The sequence below is a fragment of the Protomyctophum parallelum genome, assembly GCF_964188405.1.
Source record: "Protomyctophum parallelum genome assembly, chromosome: 21".
NCBI classification, from domain to species: Eukaryota; Metazoa; Chordata; class Actinopteri; order Myctophiformes; family Myctophidae; genus Protomyctophum; species Protomyctophum parallelum.
Window position 1 is genome coordinate 38,637,293 of NC_139713.1, and position 20,877 is coordinate 38,658,169.

Consider the following 20,877-nt stretch of genomic DNA (forward strand, 5'->3'; position numbering starts at 1 on the left):
TTGACCCAGCCAGTATGGTTAGATGTTAAAACACTTCTGGGGTAGTTTATCTACTCTGGCTTCGGTGTTTCACCCCAGACATTTTATGTTGCAAATCGCAAGTTATGTATATAACTATGGTTCTATGAATACCGGATGACCGCCAGAGGGCGGTGTTTTCAACACCTGGATATACATCGCGCGCATGCGCAGAGGTCGAAAATTAATACCAACTGTCACTCGTGACCCCCTGTGGGCGTACCGATATAGGTGCCCAGTTCACAGGGTTCGTCCTCATGAAATCTTTTCGTCAGGATTCCGAGTGACAATGAACTCTGGCGGTCATCCGGTATTCATAGAACCATAGTTATATACATAACTTGCATTCTATTTCATATCTACTGACCGCCAGAGGGCGGTGTTTTCACGGGGCCCGGAAAGGGCACAATAGGCAGATACTAGAATGCTCCATGCCTAGCTGTGGAGCAAACTAAAAGTGATAGGCTAGCCAACGTACAAGGCAGAAAGTCCTTGACGACATAAGAGGGATTGGCGAATGGTAAACCCAGACCCATCGGCATCCCAGTCTCAGGCACTGGGCAGGGCATGAAGACAACCTACTCACTTCCGTAGGGTCGCAGTGAGGGCAAATGGTACTTCCAGATAGCCATTTGAGAACGGCCCGATACAAGGGCTGGGGACAAAGTCCACCCAAACCTGGTAGAGTGGTACCTCGTACCAGATGGTAGGGGGGCGATTACTCGCCCCGTCAGCGTGGCTGATGACATAACCACAATAAAGTGTGACAGGCGCTGTCCAGAGAAAGCGCAACCTTTATTAGAGCCATCATAGCCAATGAAGAGCCATTCTGACCACCAAGTGCACATGGTAGGTCTAACATAATAGGCTCTCCGTACTGGGCACAACAGTTCTCAATCACAATTACTTTCCTGGTGGAGAGGTTAAGGCTGCCAATATCACAGGCAGGTATTATGAAAACACAGAGCAGCATGGTGGTGCTTTGTCTCAACTAGACCACACTTTACTCGTGTTGGCGTGCAACGCCCTGGTGCAGGATGCACCAGAATCAAGTAGGGTTCGGACAATAGGCATGATTGTCAGTGGTCAATTTACGCAGCCGGGTGAGAATGCACCCTCTCCCTAAACTGTGACAGGGGATTCTGTCTCTGTGGGGAGGCCAAAGCACTTCATCGAGAAGCTGCAGTAGATGATTCGGCTGCAGTGGTAACCAGAACGAACCTCTAGTCGCGTATAGCCCACCCAATATGAAAAACTAATTGAGGCGGAAACATGGAAACTCATACTTCCTGACCGGTATGGTGGCACCATACTACTGTGCGACTGCCTCTGCCTATCCTGTGAAGAATACACTGCACCAAAAGTGGCATGTAGAGAAGACTTACAAGAAGTCGCCTGGCCAGGGGTGGGCCAGAGTGTCCTGCCCTAACAGTCAGTGCCGGAAGGGAGAGCTACAGTTGGCCATGCGCCAAGCGCTCAAGGCCAAAGATCCTGCTCTGCCGTACATATGCCCAGTGATACGAAACATCATCGGATCCAAGAGGCTTAAATGGGAAGCATGTCCGCCGCCTGGACTGTATACTGGAGTTGGACTGGATGTGTGCAATTATTCCAGAAACTGCTTCCGGTGGCGCTGCTCAGTGGCGACCCGGGCTCTAGTGCTGCTGCTACATTAAGCGCTTTTTATTTGTTTTTACTGTTTTTATCGTTGTATGTCCTTGCATTATTGTACAAGCAGTAAAGAGAAACACAGGGCTTTTCTCTCTGGGAAGCAACGAAAGCTGGCGCTGTCACTCTTTCAGTAACATTGTTGTGAGGAGAGGAGTTAGCTCTTTGAGTTAGCCAGGGGGCTAGGCTAACCCCTAAGGAACAGACTGCCTGCCTGGGAACTACTATTCTGCAGCCATGGCAGCACTGGACGCTGCTTGTGTTGTTCTTGGTCTTTGGGGAACTCCTGTACACAAGTGGGTTTGAAACAACACTTCCCACAAACACGGCAGTGCTCCGTGCCTACACGAGAGAGGCCCTGCTCGCCCTTCGGTTGAAAGGGAATACACCGCCAACGAACCTCCCTGAGGCCGTCATCAGCAGCCCTGCCGGGGGAGCCAGACGGAGGAAGAGGGGTAGGAAAGGTGGCGTCAGGCAACGCGTCCGCAGAAGAGGAAACAAACCTCCGCTGCCTTCAATCATCTTGAGCAACGTGCGGTCACTTCGAAACAAAATGGATGAGCTCCGCGTACACACAAGATTTAGCCACGAGTACCGGGAGGCTAATATCTTGGTGTTTACCGAAACGTGGCTACGGGAGGATATACCGAACTCCATGCTGGAGCTGGAGGGTTTCTCATCAACACGGGCGGATCGGGAGGCTACATCTGGGAAATCCAAAGGAGGAGGACTCAGTGTGTATGTGAGTAATAGTTGGTGTAGCCAATACACGATCAGAGAGAAATACTGTGACCCGGACGTTGAACTGCTTTTTCTCTCTATGAGACCGTTCTACCTTCCGAGGGAATTTGGCAATATTATTATTTGTGTAGCTTATGTACCGCCTAGCGCTAATGCAGCTAGAGCTGCAAACAGTCTAGCAGACTGTGTACACGCACAAATGCAACGTACGCCTGGAGCCCCAATCTTCGTACTGGGGGACCTAAACCACTGTAGACTGGAGCCAGTTTTACCTGGGTTTCACCAGTATGTCAAATGTGGTACAAGGAATAAAAATGTGCTAGACAAATGTTATGGCAACATAAAAAAATGCGTACAGAGCCAAGGTTCTCCCTCCTCTTGCCAACTCGGATCACTCGACTGTCCAGCTCATGCCCACTTACAAATCTGTGTTAAAGTCCAGTAAGCCTGTCCAAGAAACTGTGATACAGTGGTCAGAGGACAGTGTGGAGGCTCTTAAGGGCTGCTTCCTATGCACAGACTGGAGCATTTTTCATGATCTTGAACTGAACGAGGCTACAGAGACTGTAACGGATTACATTAACTTCTGTGTGGACAATGTCGTTCCTAAAAAGTCCATTCGCCACTTCCCTAACAACAAGCCCTACATCACCAAGGAGGTGAAAGCCTGTATTAACAGCAAGAAAGTGGCTTTTAAAAATGGGGACAGGGGGGGCATGGCTGTGGCCCAAAGGGAGCTAAATCGGATGTTGTCCCAGGCCAAAAGAAACCACCGAGCTGCACTAGAGGAAAGTGTCGGCACCATGAACACTAAGGGTCTATGGGATCATATGAAAAAAATAACGAACATGAACACTAACCGAAATCCCATTGCTACACTGGATGAACTAGCAAAAGCCAATGAATTGAATGACTTTTTCCTCCGTCATGACACTGACTCCTCAGAGCAGGAGTCTGTGGACTTTAATATTGATTCTATCATGTGTAATGCTTCTGATCGACTTCTCATTGATCCTAAACAGGTCCAGAGTGTCTTTAGCAGGGTATGCAACAAAAAATCAACGGGGCCTGATGGTTTGCCTGCCTTGTTGTTAAAAAAGTGCTCTGAAGAGCTTACAGCTGCCTGGTGCCCTATTTTCCAGCAGTCTGTAGACAAACACATGGTTCTTGATATCTGGAAAAAGTCACTAATAATTCCTGTTCCCAAAGTATCTTGTCCCTCTGTGAACAAAGATTACAGACCTATTGCTTTAACTTGTGGGGTTATGAAATGTTTTGAGAGAATTATCGTGAACTCACTTAAGTCTCAGGTGGCTTCCTTCATGGATCCTTTACAATTCGCTTACAGGGCTGGGCGCAGCACGGAGGATGCTGTAGTCAGTATAACCCATTTAATTAGCAAGCACTTGAAGGAGCCAAAGGCGTATGCTCGTGTCCTTTTTGCAGACTTCAGTTCTGCTTTTGATACTGTAAGCCCTCTGTTACTTGTCAAAAAGCTAAATAACATGAATGTAAATCCATTCATCATTAGATGGTTCCACTCCATGTTAACAAACAGATCTCAACAGGTAAAGGTGAACTCAGTACTCTCAAGCTCTAAATTGTGTAGCACAGGTGTGCCACAAGGGGGGGTGAGTTCACCATTTATTTTCACCGCTTACACAAATGACTGCAGAAGCAGTCAGCCAAACAATTTCATCTTGAAATTTTCTGATGACACTGTAATAGTCAGCCTGTTGAGGGGTGTTGAACACCCGGTGGGTTATATCAGTGAGATCAATAACTTTAAAGACTGGTGTGATAATAGCCACCTTATGTTAAACACCACAAAAACCAAAGAGATGATCTTCGATCCAAAAGGTGTCCACATCCATGTCCCAGTGGTCATGGGGGGCACGCAAATTGAGCAGGTTGTATCATACAAGTACCTGGGGATCCAAATGGACAACCAGCTCAAATGGAATGTCCATGTGGACTATCTGTGTGCCAAATTGGCACAACGCTTGCACTTTCTCCGCAGGCTCAGGCTCTTTGGTGTGAGCAAGGGAGTCATGTCAACCTTCTATGATGCAGTGCTAGGTAGCATTATTAGATATGGCATGTCAGCTTGGTTTGGGACACTCTCTGTCCAGCTCAAATCTAGAATAGCTAAAATGGAAAAAACAGCCATGAAGGTAATTGGTAGGAAAGATTCTCCATCTCTTCAGACAATCTTTGAGAAAACGGTGCTCAGTCTGTCAAATAGAGTGTTGTCTGATCCTTCACATATATTATCTTCAGAGTATGAGCTGTTACCCTCTGGTAGACGCTACAGAGCGTGTCGTTGCAAGAGCAACCGCTTCAAACTTTATTTTGTTCCCACTTCAATTGTTCTACTAAACAACCGCCACATAGTTCATAGTTCTTAGTGGGGAAGGGACTTCTTGACCTTCATCAGTTATTTATTGCACTTTACTGTGATTGTGTACTATAAACTGTGAATACACTTTTTTATATTTTATACCTTCTCTTATTGCAACTTGCACTTCTTTTGTGATACTCTTGTGACTGTGTATTGTCTTTTTTGTATTGTCTGTCTGTTTTAAAAAGCGTTGATGTATGTACTAATGCACTTTTGCCCAAGACAAATTTCCCCTTGTGGGACAATAAAGTATATCTCATATCATCATCTCATCTCATACCCAACAAGAGCATTGCTATGAAACCAGCAAGATGAGTCAAGACCTCCTGCAGAGACTGACTGGATCGAGCGACCCCTTAGTGGGTCGGAAGATAGACTGTTGACATATTATGTTACGAACAAAGTATAAACATCCCAAGGGCCAAGTCCACTGCACACTGGCCCAGTACATCACAGACACTGGCTAGAGGTGGTAGGCTGTAGAGCGAAGCACGCTCTTACTTAAATGCCTGTACATAACTGAAACAGTAACCCAACCGTATCCACGGTGGTAGGCAGAATTCTGGGGTTTGAGGCCCAGAAATTATAGACAGGACATGTAAAAGGGTGCAATGAAAGCAGCCCTAGAGAAGCAACTGTCTATGTCGCTTCGGTGTGCCCAACAACCAGAGGGACTGGCTGGCAGTACTGTACTCGTCCAAGACGAGACAGGTCAGTGGAATCTGTCCGGCAGCCTCCCATTAACTCTAAGAGAGAGGCCATGATTGCAGACCATTCTCAATCTGGCACCGCCTGGAGCACATCCACTGTGCCCAGCATACATGACCAGAGGCAGCTGGTAGGTCTGAGATCGAGGATCAGGCGAAAACCACCACCGTCATCAGTCACACTATGAGTCAAGGAGAAACCTTCAGTTGAACCAAACTGCTTGTTCACCGTGCACTATGCTGCAAGGTCTGTTGGGTAGCAGGCCCAAACATCCGGCCTGGAACGACAGGCAGAGTGTTAAGTGTCCCACTGTACTTCCCTGGAAGTGGGGCCTGTTAGAATGCTGGGCCTATAATCGATGTGCAAGCTAGCTCAGCTGTACAGTTGCACATACGCAGCATGTGTCCCCTGCATTTACCCATCGTATTGCTACTAGGAGCAATGAGCAGCCATTATACAGCGCTCGGGGAGCAGTTAGGGGCTCAGACCGCGACACACATGGACACATTGCTGGCCGGATCTGGCATTGAACCCGGGACATCCAGGGGCTCTAGGTCGCCAGGCGGGCTCACTAACCCGCCATGGCCGCCCCTCGGGGCCACACTAGGCCCCAACATCATCAGGGTAGTTAGTTACCACGTAAGCTAACGCCTAGAACAAGCATCACCCATAGGTGCCAAAGGGCCAGGATGAGGTGACCATTAAGGGACCGTTTAACACGTCCCAGTCCAGCTGCCATGGCATGGATCTAGTTGGCAGACGAGTGACTCTACACTGAGTGCGGCCATGGGCAATAGCCATACTAGCTCGAAGGCTTCATCTAGTGAGACCACCAGAGAAGCAATGCTGGCATTATGTCCAGGGTTAGGGACCCTGTCTCGGTCACCCACAGAAGGCAATCTAAAAGGTCAGTGCTACTCATCACAGACCATGAGTAGCGGCTCTGCAAACGGCAGTGAAAAGAGCAGCACCCATTTATCAACCCATTAAGACAGGAACAAGTCTGGGTTGCCGCTGCTATGTAAGTATATATCCACATGTATACTCTTCTCAATTCTTCAAATAGACATTTTAAATCATTCAGAGACCTAGGTCAGGATTCTGAAGGTGTTTACAGCATCGGCCCTAAATGGGTTAAGAAGTTCTCAACCTGAGCAACTTAGTGGCCAACAGTACCACCTTGAAATTTCCCCTAGTTGAGAGAGCATCATCTCACAAGGGCTCAACGCTAGCATCCCCGTGGGAGGCAAACCAGCCACCACCACGGCCAACACAGTTGACATACGTGCCAGAAGTATGCAGCCACAACATCAATGTCTTCAAAATGGCCTTGGATCACCTCGGGATCCCCCAGAATGAAGTTACTAATGCTGATCTGGGGAGGAAGTCTGCAGCTCTCGGTGTGGAGCCGTTTCCCTCGCGACCAGACTACGGATAAGCGGTTGGAGATGGATGGAAGAATGAAACACAGCCATAGCCTGTGTCCGGCACCCAAGTCGAAACACGACTAGAGGCGCAAGTAATGGACCTCCTCTGTGGGACCAGAGAAGACCAGCATGTTGCACTAATCCATGAACGGCAGCAGAGCGAGACAATAAATACAACTGGTTATGTAGTTGTAGCATAGAATCACTCAAGCTACAGTGTCAAGTAGTGCCCTAGTATAGTGGCAAAGCCAAACACTTGGACCGTCATATACAACCATTTTAATACCAAGCATATTGCTCAGATGCCCTCTAGGCCGCACACATGAACATTTATAAAACAATTATACTATTGTTTTATAAAGAAAGTAAAGAGAGCCTGTCAGCTGTCCAGCAGTCCAAATATTATTACATTAAATGTCAGAATGGTAGGCCTGAGGCCTACCATTGCGTGGCACATCTAAAACTACTACTAAAAAAATAGGACAGGTGACTTGTTGTATTTATGCATAGGTACTTTAAGGTGTATTATGGATGTTTGCTGGTTCAAAATGTAACATTGATGATGTGGTATTGAAGTGTAATTTTTATTTCTGCCTCTTGGTCTCCAGTTCCCACTTGTAAAAGAGACGCAGTCTCAATGTGATTTTACTGGTTAAATAAAGGTTAAATAAATAAAAAAACATCTATGCACGGAATGTCTATGTTCACAGGCTTCTGTGTGCGGCCTAGAGGGCATCTGAGCATGCGTGGCACTACAAGTCTTACACCATTATGCGTTTGGGAAACCCAGCCATTTACTTTATTTCTATCATTTGCTTTTCCCGGTGATGTATTTCAGTCACAGATAGTGACTGGAAATCTGCTAAATTCCTAAATTGTAAGAAAAACCATTGAATGTAAATATCAGAGACATAGCTTTTTCAGAAAACTGTCAGGATGTAGAAAACATTTTTAGAATCTGATCTCAGGTCAAAATGGGTTAAGCTAAATCAAAAAATCAAAAAAAATCTAAATTGGTCGGTGGCTCAAATGCTGAATAAATAATTGTCCTTGATATGAAAATAGTTGAAAACCACTGTTTTATGGCATTTTAATTACATAGTTAAACGTTTATGTTATGTTTGAGCCCAGATTAAGAGTTATTAATTATTATTATTTATTTATTTAAAATGGAAATGAAGAGTTTACATAGTACACATAGTGCATGCATAAACTTTAATCGCAGCGGCCAAGGCGGCGGACAAGGCGAGACATGGCCAAAGCATTTCTGGTGGTCCCCAGAGGGGGTCTCTAGAGGGGTCCCCTGAGGGGGTCCCTAGAGGGGGTCTCCAGAGGGGGTCCCCAGAGGGGGTCTCCAGAGGGGGTCCCCAGAGGGGGTCTCCAGAGGGGGTCCCTAGAGGGGGTCTCCAGAGGGGGTCTCCAGAGGGGGTCTCCAGAGGGGGTCCCTAGAGGGGGTCTCCAGAGGGGGTCCCCAGAGGGGGTCTCCAGAGGGGGTCCCTAGAGGGGGTCTCCAGAGGGGGTCTCCAGAGGGGGTCTCCAGAGGGGGTCCCTAGAGGGGGTCTCCAGAGGGGGTCTCCAGAGGGGGTCCCTAGAGGGGGTCCCCAGAGGGGGTCCCCAGAGGGGGTCTCCAGAGGGGTCCCCAGAGGGGGTCCCTAGAGGGGGTCTCCAGAGGGGGTCCCTAGAGGGGGTCTCCAGAGGGGGTCCCCAGAGGGGGTCCCTAGAGGGGGTCTCCAGAGGGGGTCTCCAGAGGGGGTCTCCAGAGGGGGTCCCTAGAGGGGGTCCCCAGAGGGGGTCCCCAGAGGGGGTCTCCAGAGGGGTCCCCAGAGGGGGTCCCCAGAGGGGGTCTCCAGAGGGGGTCCCCAGAGGGGGTCTCCAGAGGGGGTCCCTAGAGTGAGCTCTCTGGAGTGAGTGTGGGACTATAGTGGGTCTCTGGAGCGAGTGTGGAACTATAGTGGTCCTCTGGAGTAAGTGTGGAACTATAGTGGCCCTCTGGACTAGTAAGTGTGGAACTATAGTGGCCCTCTGGAGTGAGTGTGGAACTATAGTGGCCCTCTGGAGTGAGTGTGGAACTATAGTGGCCCTCTGGAGTGAGTGTGGAACTATAGTGTGTCTCTGGAGCGAGTGTGGAACTATAGTGGTCCTCTGGAGTAAGTGTGGAACTATAGTGGCCCTCTGGACTAGTAAGTGTGGAACTATAGTGGCCCTCTGGAGTGAGTGTGGAACTATAGTGGCCCTCTGGAGTGAGTGTGGAACTATAGTGGCCCTCTGGAGTGAGTGTGGAACTATAGTGGCCCTCTGGAGTGAGTGTGGAACTATAGTGGCCCTCTGGAGTGGGGAACTACCCATAGATCTGAAGTCCCGTTAGTCCAAACATGCACTGCTCCCGTGCTTGCGGTTAGGTTTAGGTTTGCTCCCGTGCTTGCGGTTAGGTTTAGGTTAGGGTTAGAGATAGGGATAGTAATTTCGGAACAATGAACCTTCTGACTAATGATACGGCACCCTGGAGTGAGTGTGGAACTATAGTGGCTATTGTGTCTGGTCAATATTAATTAGAACAATGTGAACTTATTAACCTTCATTCTGTGCATCCAGCCGGGCTTTCATGGCTGTCCGTTTAGCTGAAAACAGAACAAACAGAACATTAACATTCAAGTCAATCATAAATACTAAATATAGCAGGGGCGGACTTGTAAAGATTTGGCTTTTGGTGACTAGTTTCTGAATTTTGGTGTGGTGTTAGGTATGGGTATAAGGTTTTCAAAAAGCTGTGCAAACACACAATCTACGCAAGTGGTGTTTCCCGACGACAGTTAGGTCACACATAACGCCAAACCGGCTGCACACTGCGTAGCCAGCGAAGACTTTGGGGAAACGGGTTTGCTGCTACGTGCAGTCTTAGGGGGCAATGGGGGCATTTGCGCAAGCTATGCACCACCTAAAATCCGCCCCCCATGACGATTATAAAAACATTTCGTCTCTGCACGCACGCACGCAGTATTCATTGTAGGTACATCATTTTTTTTCTAAATGTGAAGGTAATTACCTGCATTCTCTCTGGCCAGTTCCTCCATTCGACTCACATTTTGATTCAGCCACATTTCTACGCTGGACAGCTGAGCAAGGTTGGCTGAAATCATAACAATATTAACATTAAATCACTCATTAATTAATGCAGTTTGATTAAAACACCAGTAGTGCTTATAGTTAAATAATGTTTCTGAATTATATTAATCAAATATGGTTGAGTGAGAGATTTCTGTTGACCCTGAATTTATCCTGAAGATCATGTATTTTAATACAACCCACCTGTGAAGAAAGGTCTTCATTTGTTATGTTTTTTATTTATTTCATGGTTAAACTATGTATTTTACACTGAAGGGTCATTTTGACCCAGCCAGTATGGTTAGGTGTTAAAACACTTCTGGGGTAGTTTATCTACTCTGGCTTCGGTGTTTCACCCCAGACATTTTATGTTGCAAATTCATGTCTTACGACATCCTATATGAACCTATTGTGACTTGAAAACCATTTTAACCATGTTAGACTAATTGAAATCACACGTCTCTGCTTCTGGTGACTGATATTGGCCCGGTTTCCCAAAGGACACATGGTGTAAGAGGTATTATGTAGCACATGCTCAGTATAAATATATATATACTATTATTTTTAAGAGTAAAGAGAGCCTGTCAGCTGTCCAGCAGTCCAAATATTATTAAATTAAATGTCATGTGCCACGTGTCATGTCATGTGCCACGTGTCTTTCTATGCACGGAATGTCTATGTTCACAGGCTTCTGTGTGCGGCCTAGAGGGCATCTGAGCATGTGCGGCACTACAAGTCTTACGCCATATGCGTTTGGGAAACCCAGCCATTTTCTATCATTTGCTTTTCCCGGTGATGTATTTCAGTCACAGATAGTTTTCAATATTTCTTAACGTTGAATGAAGAATACCAAAGTGAAGGTAAGAGCTCATTCTTGGGAAAACAGAGTGTTTTAACTTGTGTCACTATTATTACTTGTTGGGGTAGTTTTAATTGATTGATGCACATAATGTCAAGATTGATTTAAATAAACTCAGATTAACTCATTGTTGCATAGAAGAGTTGTAATTTTAATTGACCCTCATGCATTCTTTATACATTCTTTATTCTTTATTATCTATCTTCATGTATGCAAAAATAACTCCACATTGATGGAAGCAACACACTCAGATGAGGTTGAAAGTTGGTGGAAGCAACAAACTCATATTACCTACTTCAATTATATATATAAATAGATCTTAGATTATATAGATCTTAGATTACCAAATGAGATAGCATTTTATGTAGACATATCACTATAGAGGGTATAGCATGCATAACGTGAGTGGCAAAGTGAGTGTAATGTTGTTTAGCGTTGTTTAATGCAATCATATTGGACTTTTCTGGTTGGATGTCGAGGCTAGAAAGTAGTTTTTTGGCACTCAGTAGGCGTTCCCTGGTTTGATGATGATGTCACGCGCATACCCTCTATATATGCATAGGTTCATTATATAGATATTCACTGTTAGGCTCTTAGCTTACGTATGATTCATAATCACTATGTTTTATGTATATTATGATTCATAATGACTGTTTTATGTATATTATGATTAATAATGACTGTTTTATGTATAATATGATTCATAATGACTGTTTTATGTAAAATATGATTCATAATGACTGTTTTATGTATATTATGTATTACCATGTTTTGTTCTTGCTGACTGAAAATCGCTCTGGATTAAGAGCATCTTCTAAATGCCTAAATTGTAAGAAAAACCATTGAATGTAAATAATCACAGACACTTTTCAACAACAGCGAAACATGTGAAGTTATTTACCGCCATTCTTATTGGCCAGTTGCTCCACTCTAGTCTCGCTGTGATTCATCCTCATTTCTATGCTGGACAGCTGAGCAAGGTTGGCTGAAATAATCACAATATTAACATTAAATCTATCATTACTTTAATGTATGCAGTTTGATTAAAACACCACTAGTGATTATAGTTAATCTGATTCGACATTACAATATTATTTTTAAAACCTTAGCTCTTGAATTATATGAATCAAATATATTACAGTAGTTAAGCTTCAAAAGACAGAACTGCCACCCTGGGCAGTTAACGTGTTAATGCTAGGGTTGTTCCGATGTCACTAGAACCTATTATGAGAACTTCTGTCTTATCCTCATTTAGCTTGAGAAGATTCTCACTCATCATTATAGTGGCCCTCTGGAGCGAGTGTGGAACTCTAGTGATGCTCTGGAGTGAGTGTGGGACTATAGTGGGTCTCTGGAGCGAGTGTGGAACTATAGTGGCCCTCTGGACTAGTGATTGTGGAACTATAGTGGCCCTCTGGACTAGTGAGTGTGGAACTATAGTGGCCCTCTGGAGTGAGTGTGGAACTATAGTGGCCCTCTGGAGTGAGTGTGGAACTATAGTGGCCCTCTGGACTAGTGAGTGTGGAACTATAGTGGCCCTCTGGACTAGTGAGTGTGGAACTATAGTGGCCCTCTGGACTAGTGAGTGTGGAACTATAGTGGCCCTCTGGAGTGAGTGTGGAACTATAGTGGCCCTCTGGAGTGAGTGTGGAACTATAGTGGCCCTCTGGAGTGAGTGTGGAACTATAGTGGCTATTGTGTCTGGTCAATATTCATTAGAACAATGTGAAGTTATTAACCTTCATTCTGTGCATCCAGCTGGGCTTTCATGGCTGTCCGTTTAGCTGAAAACAGAACAAACAGAACATTAACATTAAATAATGTTTCTGAATGCTATTAATCAAATATGGTTGAGGGAGAGATTTCTGTTGACCCTGAATTTATCCTAAATATCATGTATTTTAATACAATCCGCCTGTGAAGAAAGGTCTTCATTTTTTATGTTTTTTTAATTTCATAGTTAAACTATTTATTTTACACTGAAGGGTCATTTTGACCCAGCCAGTATGGTTAGGTGTTAAAACACTTCTGGGGTAGTTTATCTACTCTGGCTTCGGTGTTTCACCCCAGACATTTTATGTTGCAAATTCATTCAATCTTACGACATCCTATTTGATCCTATTGTGACTTGAAAATCCATTTTAACCATGTTAGACTAATTTAAAACACACGTCTCTGCTTCTGGTGACTGATATTGGCCCGGTTTCCCAAAGGACACATGGTGTAAGAGGTATAGTGTAGCACATGCTCAGATGCCCTCTAGGCCGCACACGTGAAAATATATAAAAATATGCAGTATATATACTATTTTTTTCCCTAGAACCTATTGTATTCCTGGGACATATGAGAACTCTGGCCTTTGTGTTTCACCCCAGACACTTTTCATGTTGCTTGATTCAAGATTTTCATATTTCAGAACCCACCTCACCCCTGCCCATTTTGATAGGCTGGAATAGCTTAGGGTTGATGACAAAGTAACCTACAGCAACTTGCAATGGGCCTGGTCTACACGATTCTCTCTGTGGAACTATAGTGGCCCTCTGGAGCGAGTGTGGAACTATAGTGGTCCTCTGGAGCGAGTGTGGAACTGTAGTGGCCCTCTGGAGCGAGTGTGGAAAAATAGTGGCCCTCTGGAGCGACTGTGGAACTATAGTGGCCTTCTGGAGTGAATGTGGAACTATAGTTGCCCTCTGGAGTGAGTGTGGAACTATAGTGGCCCTCTGGAGTGAGTGTGGAACTATAGTGGCCCTCTGGAGCGAGTTGTGGAACTATAGTGGTCCTCTGGAGCGAGTGTGGAACTGTAGTGGCCCTCTGGAGCGAGTGTGGAACTATAGTGGTCCTCTGGAGCGAGTGTGGAACTATAGTGGCCCTCTGGAGCGAGTGTGGAACTATAGTGGTCCTCTGGAGCGAGTGTGGAACTGTAGTGGCCCTCTGGAGCGAGTGTGGAACTATAGTGGTCCTCTGGAGCGAGTGTGGAACTGTAGTGGCCCTCTGGAGCGAGTGTGGAACTATAGTGGTCCTCTGGAGCGAGTGTGGAACTGTAGTGGCCCTCTGGAGCGAGTGTGGAAAAATAGTGGCCCTCTGGAGCGACTGTGGAACTATAGTGGCCTTCTGGAGTGAATGTGGAACTATAGTTGCCCTCTGGAGTGAGTGTGGAACTATAGTGGCCCTCTGGAGTGAGTGTGGAACTATAGTGGCCCTCTGGAGTGAGTGTGGAACTATAGTGGCCCTCTGGAGTGAGTGTGGAACTATAGTGGCCCTCTAGAGCGAGTTGTGGAACTATAGTGGCCCTCTGGAGTGAATGTGGAACTATAGTGGCTATTGGCCATATTCAGACTGCAGCCATCTTGCCAGCAACGTGATACTAGGTGATACTTCCCATAGACGGCTCTTTCATCCAAACAGAAAAGTCCTCTCTAATTATATTAAACAACGTCAAAATCACCAACATTGCAGCTGTAGGGACAGCTTGAATTATCGTCTTTCAATCTATAAAGTGTTTTTTCTTTCATAAAAAATCCACCGTAGACATTTTATGAGCTACTTCCTGTCAATAAATGCCTTGCAAGTGTTGGAGTTTGGAAGAGCTCGTTGAGTATCACTCAACAGCCCAGGCGTACCACCTGTTTTGAATGTGCACATAGTGCAGCAGGCAGCAGGAGGTTCCTTTACTGATAACGAGCGCTTCCATACTCTGATACTAGAAAATAATCATCTGCAAGGAATTTATTGACAGGAAGTAGCTCATAAAATGTCTACGGTGGATTTGTATTAAACAAAAACTTTACAGATTGAAAGACGATAATTCAAGCTGTCCCTACAGCTGCAATGTTGGTGATTTTGACGTTGTTTAAAATAATTAGAGAGGACTTTTCTGTTTGGATGAATGGGGTGTCTATGGGAAGTGTCACCTAGGTATCACGCTGCTGGCAAGATGTCTGCGGTCTGAATATGGCCTATTGTGTCTGGTCAATATTCAGTAGAACAATGTGAAGTTATAAACCTTCATTCACTTCTTCACTTGCAGCCAGCCGGGCTTCCATGGCTGTCCGCTTCGCTGAAAACAGAACAAACAGAACAAACAGAACATTAACATTCAGTCAATCATAAATACTAAAAAGTTTCATTTAAAAACGCAGCAATAAGTTGAGTGTTTATTAACCCTAGAAGAACACTAAACCCAACTTTTGTCACACCATCACTAATTTAATCAGATGTAATATACACTACTAGTAATTGGTATACTGACCATGGTATTACTGTGCTTAACTGACCAGCCTGACCTGAACCCCACAGATATATATATATATATATATATTCAACAATACACCTTAGTTTAAAACTGCTATCAAAGCAAATCTGGGCTTTCATAACACCTCAACCTCTAACATTTTGAGATACAAGTTGTAGTATTTTTTGATTTTCACGAGCTGTATGCCAGAATGATCAAGATTAAAACAAAACAAAATTTTAAATATTTCACTTTATGCACAATTAATCTAGAATATATGAAAGTTTCACTTTTTTAATTATATTATGGAAGATAATTAATAATTTAATAAAATGAATATTCTAATCTTTTGAGATGCAGCTGTATAGTGTCCCTCTCCATCGACAGAATCATGAAAACCCCTAGCCGCGATTTGCAACTCTAGATTATCCAGAGTTGCAATACCCTCCATTGACTTTTGTTTCATATAAATCCACCATAGACATGCTATGAGCGAATGCAAGACTGCTCGCCCCTTTACCAACTCGCCCCCGCAATTTTTTCTAATGTAGTTAACAATTAATTTAGTATTTCCCTCCCTCTCTGAAATGATCTTGTATACAGATTTATTTGATTGCATAGTAGTCGATCTCTAAAATTAGAAAGAACATCATGTCACAGAGACGGTGACTGCTTAATTAAGTTAATGTAGGACCTTCTAGCAGTTAATTTCGTTTTATTAATCACATACAGAAATGTGCATGGTGATTTGGCACCTGCCCACAGACACAAAACTACTATTAACTGGTGTACTGACCATGGTAATACTGTGCTTAACTGACCAGCCAACCGGCCTGACCTGAACCACAGATAATTTATATTGTATTGTCAAGAGGAAGGTGTGAGACACTATATTCAACAATACAAATGAGTTTAAAGCTGTTATGAAAGCAAACATGGGCATAACACCTCAACAGTACCACAGGCTGATCACCTCCATGCCACGCCCCATTTATGAAATAATGTGTTTAAAAGTAGCTCAGACCACGTATTGAGTGCATAAATAAATGTACTTTTCAGATGGTCGACATTTATGTATTTTAAACGTTTTTTCTCATAACATATTCTAATATTTTGAGATAGGATGTTTTGATTGATTGCACAATGAATCTATAATATATGAAAGTTTCACTTTTTGAATTATATTATGGAAGAAAGTAATACATTTAACAAAATTAATATTGTAATGTTTTGAGATGCAGCTGTGTAGTGTCTCTCTCCATCTCCCCTGAATGAATATTGTAATGTTTTGAGATGCAGCTGTGTAGTGTCTCCCCTGAATTAAAACAATGTGAATTTATAAACCTTCAAGCTGTTGGTTTGCTTCTTCACTTGCAGCCAGCCTGGTTTCCATGGCTGTCAGTTTAGCAAGGAGGGCTGACAACACAAGAGCATAACATTCAGTCAATCATAAATACTAAATAGTTTCATTTAAAAACACATCTATCTGTAAGCTGTCTGATTGACAGCCCATACATCCAAACATAAAGGTCCTATACCTGATTGACAGCCCATACATCCAAACATAAAGGTCCTATCTGATTGACAGCCCTTACATCCACACAAAGGTTAAACTCACTTTGCCACTCGATTTGCCACTCACTTCATGCAGGCATGTATGCTCTATATTATAGATATATATTATAGTCTATAAGAGTGTTTTCTAATAATTATTATAATATATATATATATAATAATTATAATATAATTAATTATAATAGTCAGGGGATATTAAAGGAGAATTCCATGCTAGAAGGCTTTCTTACCTTTCTTACATTTCTTCATAGTTGTTACGTCCCCACCAAAGAGGTCCAGGTGTTTTTTTGTACAAAACCTCCTTATTGGCTATTTCCCCTACCATAAGCCCTCAATGAATTGCATTGAATTGAATGGGAATGGAAAGGGGCTATGGGGTGTTGTGCTAATTCACTTATTTCCATCAAAATAAGTAGTAAAGTGTGCCGCTTGGGTTATTATTTACATTATGAAGAGAGGATATATACAAAAATATAATGATTTTGAGCGATCGAAATAAGCGAATTAGTACAACACCCCATAGCCCCATAACACCTGGACCTCTTTGGTGGGGACGTAACAACTACAAATAAAGGTAAGAAAGCCTTCTAGCATAGAATTCTCCTTTAATATAATCTGGGAATACATTTCTTACCAAGAATTTTCTTCACTAATGTGTTTGTAAAGGTGTCTACTAACATATCTATAGTCACCAATGTGTCTGTAAAGGTGTCTACTAACATATCTATAGTCACCAATGTGTTTGTAAAGGTGTCTACTAACATATCTATAGTCACCAATGTGTTTGTAAAGGTATCTACTAACATATCCCACATTGTTTTCTATTCAACCCCCCTTTGTAATTTTTGACAGCTGCTGAAAGTTGGGGTACCATACAACCATTATAAGGCAAAATGTTCTACATTTTATTATGCTTTAAAGGGATAGTTCAGATTTATTAAACTTTAGCTGTATGAAATACTTGCTATTAATATAGTGGTTGCAACTGTATTAATTGATTGCCCGAGTCCACTGGTGGGAGTTCTGCTCTGGTTTTGGTCAATATTAAGTAGTTCCGGTCATTTTGTGGGGGGCACTGGGGCCACGCAGTAAAAGTAAATTAATCCACAAAACTAACGTAATTTGTATTGTTGACCTATTTCTAAAATATTAGTGCAACTTTCGTTCAACTTTGACCCCTCTATCACATGGAACTACTTTTTGGGCGTAGTGATATGGACACAAAAAACATAGTTCCATGTGATAGAGGGGTAAAACATTAACGAAAGTTGCACTAATATTTTTGAAATAGGTCAACAATACAAAAGACGTTAGTTTTGTGGATTTATTTACTTTTACTGCGTGGCCCCCAGTACCCCCCACAAAATGACCGGAACTACTTAATATTTCACCTAAACCAGAGCAGAACTCCCACCACGGGACTCTGGCAATCAATTGATACAGTTGCAACCACTATATTAATGGCAAGTATTTCATACAACTTAAGTTCAAAAAATCTGAACTATCCCTTTAAGTAGCATGTGACGTGTCAAATTAGGGGGTTTTCATGATTCTGATTTCAAGCATTATCTTTGCACAAAAACACTCCTTGGGCTGAATTAGGCCATAGACACTTAGCCCATAGTATAGTATTATAATACTTGATATTATAAGTAATTATAATAAAGTTTATAATGTGTTATGATTAAGCTTATAACGTATAATGATTATTTATCAGTGCCTATAAATATAATTATACATGTTTATGAGAAGATTATAATGTCTTATAAGTGTGTTCATAAATGCGTTTTAAACATGGGATGCATAGCAAATGTTACCAAATAATAATTAAAACATTGACGTTCTCACCTTCATTCACAGAACCTCCTCCTGGTGCTTCCACCTCATTCTTACTGGAATTACATTTCTTGTCCTTTTCTGGAAAATATACAACAAAATCACATCATGTCAAACAAACGTAGAAAACAAACTCACTCACTCATTTCATAAATATCACCATATCTATACATGTCATAAATATCACCATATCTATACATGTCATAAATATCACCATATCTATACATGTCATAAATATCACCATATCCATGTCCTTTTTTCTCTCTCTCTCCACACACACACACACACACACACACACACACACACACACACACACACACACACACACACACACACACACACACACACACACACTCTGATGGCGGAGGAAACCAATCAAGCAAATGTTTGGTCGTTTCTTTGGGTCACCACAATGCTTTTCCAACGGGAAACACATGGTTTGACCAAACATTTCTGTTTGATGAGGGGAGAGGGGCAGAACACCACCAGCAATCAGCAATCAAACACAAACATTTGCTTGATTGGTGTTTGGTATACGTGCGAATGAGGCCTCAGACAAAAGTGTGTAAACACAAACATTGAAAAGTGAGGACGCAATTTGTGATTGTCCAGATTAAGATGTGTGATGTAGGTTCAGTCAATGGAAGATTTGACCCAAAATAAATTGCAATAGTAAAAGGTTTTTATGATCCCAATAACAGATTCAAGATTGATTATTATATACATTTTGGATCATGTTAAATGCAGGGGTTGAACGTTGAATTTCAGACCAAAAAAATACATTTACCCAAACAGTTATGTCTGTGAGGAGCTGGTCACAGATAGAGTGAAAGTGTTATAGGCCTATTATTTATGCTATATATATATTATTGTGTCACAATTTACAATTTACAATTTAGGCATTTAGCAGACGCTCTTAATCCAGAGCGACTTACATTTAGGCAAGAACAAAAGCACAGTCACAGATATGCATGCTGGGTGGGAGAGAGAGAGAGAGAGAGAGAGAGAGAGAGAGAGAGAGAAAGAAAGAGAGATAGAGAGAGAGAGAGAGAGAGAGAGAGAGAGACTGTGTGTTAAAAACCAACAGTGACGTTGACGCACACAGGGAAAAGCAACAAGGGGTTTAGAACGGTTCACACAGGGAAAAGCAACAAGGGGTTTAGAAGGGTTCACACAGGGAAAAGCAACAAGGGGTTTAGAAGGGTTCACACAGGGAAAAGCAACAAGGGGTTTAGAAGGGTTCACACAGGGAAAAGCAACAAGGGGTTTAGAAGCGAAAATGTCCATTGTGGGGAAAAGGAACTCGATCCACGCATGCACTTCTCAGAGCGATTAGCCTACTTAACGATTGACAGGTGCGGCCGCTTAAAAAATGAACGAAAGTTGCACTAATATTTTAGAAATAGGTCAACAATACAAATGATGTTTTGTGGATTAATTTACTTGTACTGCATGGCCCCAGTGCCGCCCACAAAATGACCGGAACTACTTGATATTTCACCAAAACCAGAGCAGAACTCCCACCACGGGACTCGGGCAATCAATTAATACAGTTACAACCACTATGTTAATGTTAAGTTAAAACAAATCTGAACTATCCCTTTAAAATGGAAATTATCACTTTAAAGGGAATCCAAGCTAATAGAAACTGCAGGCTTTCTATTCCTGAAAAGTGTTAAATTCGTGAGGACCAATTATATGAAGATAGGTTGAAAAGTGTGACCAGATTTGACTGAGAGCCTGCCATCGTGCAAACTCCAGCTTTTCACCAGAGGAGAAAAACTGAATGTTTATTTATATTTGATCCAAAATGCAATAATAGCAATTCAGATACAAGAGCATGTCTGAAATAAATATCAGAGCTGAAATTGACATGTAAATATGAAATAAATGCTTAACCCATTCTGACCTGAGATCAGATTCATACGAGGTTTCCGCCGGACACACACTGGTCCTGATGAACCCATTCTGACCTGAGATCAGATTCTAAAAATGTCAGTCGTTCTTCGATTTTTCAAAAAATAGCAGACCTACAAGCTCGTATCGCGCCACTCGGTGGCGCGATATGAGCTTGTAGATCTGCTATTTTTAAATAGCTAAAGCATAACATGATGCCGACACCAAAATGGGTGCCCGGTCAGAATGGGTTAAACATGTATAGCTAGGTGTAATGTTAGAGACCACAGAAGACATGTATAAAATAAATGCTTAAACATGTAGCTAGGTTTAATGTTAGAGACCACAGAAGTGAACCTTTTCTCAACTCGCTGTTTCTCTGCAAGACATTATTTTATAAGCCATATCTCCGACA

General features: G+C 43.0%; 1 long non-coding RNA gene across 1 annotated transcript; it reads right to left on the reverse strand.

Annotated features, from left to right (window-relative positions):
• Positions 1–10,002: 10,002 nt before the first annotated feature.
• On the reverse strand, positions 10,003–18,648 carry LOC310878673. The gene is made up of 4 exons (XR_014570908.1): positions 18,579–18,648; positions 16,500–16,571; positions 14,928–14,981; positions 10,003–10,090 (listed from the first exon to the last, which is right to left on the reverse strand). It is a non-coding gene; the product is annotated as an uncharacterized lncRNA (long non-coding RNA).
• Positions 18,649–20,877: the final 2,229 nt, after the last annotated feature.